General features: G+C 40.6%; 1 pseudogene; it reads left to right on the forward strand.

Annotated features, from left to right (window-relative positions):
- Positions 1-4,287: 4,287 nt before the first annotated feature.
- On the forward strand, positions 4,288-4,827 carry LOC102842180 (annotated as a pseudogene).
- Positions 4,828-6,298: the final 1,471 nt, after the last annotated feature.

Here is a 6,298-nt window from a genome sequence, read left to right on the forward strand (position 1 = left end):
AGCAGAAGGTTTGGTTTGTGTTTTGTATTTCCACATCCACCACCTATCTGTCAGTTTGTTGTATTGTGGTGGTTTGTGTGTTGCTATGATGCTGGAGGCTATGTTACTAGTATGACAACCACCAGCAGAGTCATCCATGGTGGATAGATTTCAATGGAGCTCCCAGATTATGGCAGACTATGAAGAAAGGTCAGGTGATCTACTTCCAGAAATTTGCCAGTGTAACCCTTATAGATCTCAAGATAATATCATCCAATATAGTGCTAGAAGAGGAATTGGAAGGTATTCAAAATACGCAATGGTCGCAGCAATGGACTTGAGTAGACCAATGACCACGAAGATGGAACAAGATTAGCCAATGTTTGTTTCCTTTTGCACATGAGGTCACCCTGAGGCAGAGTTAACAGCAATCTCACATCGCTTACTCCTTTACACTGAAGTCTTTGATCAGAGAGTCCCCTCTGTGCCTGCCCTGTCTAAAAGTTTGCTCCCTCTCCCCTGCACAGTCCTAAAGCACCACAACTTGCAGGTATAACGTACGTTCATTTGTTTATTTATATGCTATCTCTCTCCCACTAGAACACAAACATACAAGATTGGGTGTATTTTTATTCATGATTATACCTTCAGAGACTAGAATGCAATCCTGAATGTTTTTTTTTGAATGAATATATGCCTCTAACAATGGAACCTAGTATTAAGTAGTGATTAAAAATGATAATGTTGCAGCACACTTATTGGCATAGAAAAATGATTACAATAAGATTTAAATGTATACAAGAGAGGAAAATATAGATATGAGTCCATTTTTACAAAACCCATGTATATTTTATTTGCATATGAGTTTTATTTTTTAGAATGTAATTAAGTGACTGGGCTAATTTAAATCGTATCCTTCCCTTCAACAAGTTTATTTTTCTATTTGTTTTTGACAATAGTATGGGCAATTTTGAAACTAAAAAGGAAAAAATAAAATTTGTTGAATGGTTGTGGAATGAAATTTAGCATGCCCATACTTTTGTATTTTCCTCTGTTAGACAAGGAAGATAAAAACACAGCGTGCTATTTCACATATACAAAGACTATGTTACTGAACCATGTGGTCCATGTTCTGAGGTATTATTTAATTTGTTCTTTTAAGAGTACTAAAGGCCACTCTTATAATTCATCACTGTACCCTTGAAACCTTGTTGGAACTGTTCTGGCAAGAGGGCCCTGGACAACATCAGACTGTATAGACACTGAGCAAGGTTGTGTTGCTGAGATGAAAGACAGACGTATAAGGTAAAAAACAACCACCACTGTGACCAGGAGAAATTGCAATGCGGGCCATGACGAAGTGAGACTGAGACCCGTGCCAGCAAGAACAGTAAGTTCAGCCTCAGGAAATCAGAGAAAGGAGACAGAAATCAAAGCATGGACTACATGAACTGGTTTGAAATCCTGGTGTGATGCTGTAGGATTGGATTGCTAACTGCAAGGCTGACAGTTCAAACCCACCAGCTACTCCTCAGAAACCCTACACAGGGACACCATGAGTTGGATCCTACTTGATGTCATTTAACAACATCAACATAAACTGGTTTAGGAATTCGTACTCAAACAAAGGATACTTTTATGGAGTATTGTTCTTTTAAATCCTTTTTATTAGAGTTACTTGGTAGTGCCATTAATGCACCTGACTGATAACCAAAAAGTTGAAAGTTTGAGTCTACCTACAGGTTCCCTGGAAGAAAGACCAGTTGGTCTAGTTTTGAAAATTCAGTCCTTAAAAATGCAATATAACACAGTTCTAAATGGTTATGAATCAGGCTGCGAACCTTAAGGTCAGCAGTTTGAAACTACCAGCTGTTCTGTGGAAGAAAGCCTCAGAAACCCTGTACAGGATCGCTATGGGTCAGACTTGACTCAACAGCACTTAACAACAACAACAACAATCTGGCACATGAATTCACCATGAGTCAGGATCCATATGATGACAATGGAAAAACATCCTAATTTTTATTACAAAAAGAACACATTTGTTGTTAAAACAAACAAACAATTTAGATAGCTATAAAGGAATGAGTCGGGGTTTGGTACGCAGTAGAACAGTTCCTTGCTGCGATCTATTGAAAGTCAACCTTCCACACAAAGGTGTGTTAAGGAGCTCTGGTAGTGTAGTGATTCCGAAGTGGGCTGCTAATCTCAGTGGCAGTATGAAACTACCAGCTGTTCCATGGCAGAAAGATGAGACTTTCTGTTCCTGTAAACATGTACAGTCTCAGAAACTCTATACAGGGTCACTATGAGTCAGAACAAACTCCACGGCACATCACCACCACCAAAGGAATAAAGTGGTAAGTTGATTTCTTGCACTTTTGCTTTCACTCCCACGTGAACCCACACTTACCAATAATATTATTCCATACTGATGTTTCTGCAAACTGTTTTGTTAACAGCAACATTTTCCATATATACATACATAGATATACTTCCCTTTCTTAAGGACAAGTATTACATTGTATATATGTTCTAAATTTGCATATCTGGCTGTTGAATTGGGTTATTTCTAGCATTCCCTGGGTCAAAAGGTATGCAGATTTAAATGATTTTATTGATATTGCCCCAGATGCTCCCCAAACAATTTTATGAATTTATTCTCCTAAGAGAAGTATGGTTGTTTTTGTTGTTAAGTGCCATCAAATTGATTCTGTACAGGGTTTCTGAAAAGTAGCTGGTGAGTTTGAACTGCTGACCTTGCAGATCCAACTGACCTTCCATTGCAGTGCTTATCCTACATAGCCACACCAGTTATTGTTGTTGTTAAGTGCCATTGAGTTAGTTCCGACCCATAGCGACCCTGTATAGGGTTTCCGAGGAGTGGCTGGTGAGCTTTGAACTGCTAATCTTGCTGTTCAAATGACTGTGCAGTCTAGCTCATTAACCCACAGAGCCACACCAGGACTCCACAGAGCCACAGCAGTACCAGTGCTTATTTCCGTCTACCTCATCACTACCAAACTGTGGGTGAAAAATGGAATTTTACTATTTTCATTCACATTCTTTTGATCAACAGCCTGCGATATGCAGATGATACAACCTTGCTTGCTGAAAGTGAAGAAGACTTAAAATATTTGCTGATGAAGATCAAAGAGCACAGACTTCACTATGAATTACATCTCAATGTCAAGAAAACAAAAATCATCACCACTTGACCAATAAACAACATTCTTGTCAACGGAGAAAAGATTGAAGTTGTCAAGGACTTCATTCTTCTTGGATCAACTATCAACACTCATGGAAGCAGCAGTCAAGAAATCAAATGACATATTGCATTAGGCAAATCTGCTGCACAGGAACTTTTTAAAGTGTTGAAGAACAAAGATGTCAGCTTGAGGACTAAGGTGCGCCTGATCCAAGCCATGGAATTTTCAGTAACCTCATATGCATGTGAAAGTTGAACAGTAAATAAGGAAGATCATAGAAGAATTGATGCTTTTGAGTTATGGTGTTGAAGGAGAATATTGAAAGTGCTGCGGGCTGCCAAAAGAACCAACAGATCTGTGTTGGAAGAAGTGCAGCCAGAATGCTCCTTGGAGGCCAAGATGGCCAAACTTCGTCTCTCACACTTTGGACATGTTGTCAGGAGGGGCCAGTTGCTTGAGAAGGATATCATGTTGTGTTCCTTTTTCTGTGTTTGTTAACATTACTTGTTAATTTTTCTATTGTGCTATTCACCTTTTTTTTTTTTTTTTAAAGTTTTTATTGTGACGTTTACATGGGAGAACATCAGCTTTACATTCATCCTATAGTATTTTATTTCATTTCAATGATTACAATACCCTCCATGCATCATCAAACAACCAAAGAAAACACAACACAGGCCCGCCCCCAGCTGCCAGCACACAGCCCTTCTCCTTCCCTGAGTCCAGTGTCCCTACCACTCCATCTATCCAAGTCATCGTCTCTGTCTCCATCCCTGGCATCACTGCCTCTCTGGATAAGCTCTCCTTTCTTCTCACTTGATGGTCCCAGTGACCTCTGCTCTTGGGCTGCAAAGTCAATCACTCTCCTCCTTTCGTCAAAAAACATCTACCTCTAGAGGGGAGGGCTGTTGGCCTGGGCCTGCCTTATGCCGCTTCAGTGAGGGGTTCCTTCATGGCCACTAGGCTTGTTGCTTTTGTGGGTGCCACTCCCCCAGCCGACCCAACAGGACGCACCAGTATTACGGCACTGATTCCCCTCTGGCTCTTGGGCGCTGCTCTGAGCAGCGTCACCCTTTATGCCAGAAAGCTGGTGGGTACTATGGGGAGAAAACAAAACAAGAAGAAAGAGGAAGAGGTGCTAGAAGAGAAGGAGGTAGAATATGTGGTGAAAAAGGTTCTCGACTGCCGAGTGGTAAAGGGCAAAGTGGAAGGGTTTCTCAGATGAAGACCACACGTGGGAGCCAGAAGAAAACCTGGATTGTTCTGGCCTTATTGCTGAGTTTCTACAGTCACAGAAAACAGCTCATGAGACAGATAAATCAGAGGGAAGCAAGCCAAAGCTGACTCTGATTCTGAAGATAAGGGAGAGGAAAGTAAACCAAAGAAGAAGAAAGAAGAGTTAGAAAAGCCACAAGGTTTTGCTCAGAGTTTGGAGCTGGAGAGGATTATTGGAGCTACAGACTCCAGTGGAGAGCTGATGTTCCTGATGAAATGGAAAAGCTCTGATGAGGCTGACCTGGTCTTCGCCAAGGAAGCCAATGTCAAGTGCCCACAGGTTGGCATATCCTTCTATGAGGAAAGGCTGATGTGGCATTCCTACCCCTCGGTGGATGATGACAAAAAAGATGACAAGAATTAACTCCATTGAGTACCAGCCCCTGTCACATGACTATGGGTTTAAAGTGGGGAGGAAAGGAGTTCTACTTGTCTTGATACTATAGAAGTGGCTTGAGAAGATGTCCTTTGAAGAGCCGGTATCGTTTCTGTGCCCTACGGCAGCCCAAGTGCTTTAAAGCCATCCCATGCTGTATAGATTGCATGCCCATCCCAGTGGAAAGGAAGTGAATAAGTGTTTCAAGGCAACACATTCTACACTTTGCTGAGAAATGCAAAGGGCCTTCTTTGAAGGACAAAACTTGCAGAATGGGTGTTTGGGAGAACAAAGAAATACTGTAGCTCTTCAAAGAGCATCTCCACAACCCACAGCCTTCTTCCCAATAGTGTTACCTCTACATTTTTACAATGTAGCATGTGTATAGTTTTTGGCTATCACTGGTGCATATTTGGATGGGAGGGGGAGTGGGGAAAAGGGAGATAGATAGGATCATTTTTGTTAAAATGTGGGGCCTAATTGGGAAAATAAAGAAACAATACAAAGAACCAACAGCTGTTGATTTGATTTGGTTCTATGTCCAAAATATTTTACCTTTAATTAAAAAAAAAAAAAAAAGTATTTGGCAAGAGCAATGGGGACAGTGACAGACTACTTAAAAGCTCTGAATACCTGGAACTTAAGCCAAGATGTTCCCTGCCTGAGTTTAACACTGTCCCCTACAAAGGATTAAAGCCAGTAAGTTACCAAAGCCTCCATTTTGGAATGGAAACTGACTGAGGAGGGAATGCTTTTTATTGGAAAGTACACATAAGCAGATTATTCTGTTTCAGGGGTGCTAATTCTTGAAATTGACAAGAAGACACTTTCTCTTCCAGTAAGTCATAAATAACCACGTGTCCATCCAAGCCTCTGGGTGAGCTATTCGGGGGAGGCAAAGGAGGAGAGTGGAGATGAGAAAGTGGGAAAGACAAGAGCCCATGCTCTTGGGATGGAAATCTCTTGGAGTCTCTCTTGGAGTCTCTTTATGTTATGAAATTTGAACTCTTAAGCCATTAGTGGCAGGGTTCAATCACTAACAGCACAAGTTTCATTGAACTAATAATGGGAGGGTTGAAAGATTTTTAAAGCCCTGGTCTCAGGAGAAAAGTAAACTTTCACACCGGGGCAGTGGTTCACTTAGAAAAACAAAACAAACAACCATTTTTTTTTTTTAAATCCTAAGAATGAATTGATACCCAAAATGCTTTGTCTTGAATCATGAGATCCATCAGTTCTTGACATCAGCTGAACTATATCTAGAGCTGCATTGTAAAATCTTTTTAGGCTTATGTTAGGTTTCTGTGAAAACATTGTTTAAATTTAAACTTCATACTACCCTGTCAGTTTTGTCTTAATAACACTATAGATTTATAATCCATGAAAAAACCATCTACCTCTATATTTCCTAGCCTCACAGTCAGTCCTGATGGCAATTATCCACTATTGTACCACAAGA

This window comes from Chrysochloris asiatica, unplaced genomic scaffold (assembly GCF_000296735.1).
Source record: "Chrysochloris asiatica unplaced genomic scaffold, ChrAsi1.0 scaffold00022, whole genome shotgun sequence".
NCBI classification, from domain to species: Eukaryota; Metazoa; Chordata; class Mammalia; order Afrosoricida; family Chrysochloridae; genus Chrysochloris; species Chrysochloris asiatica.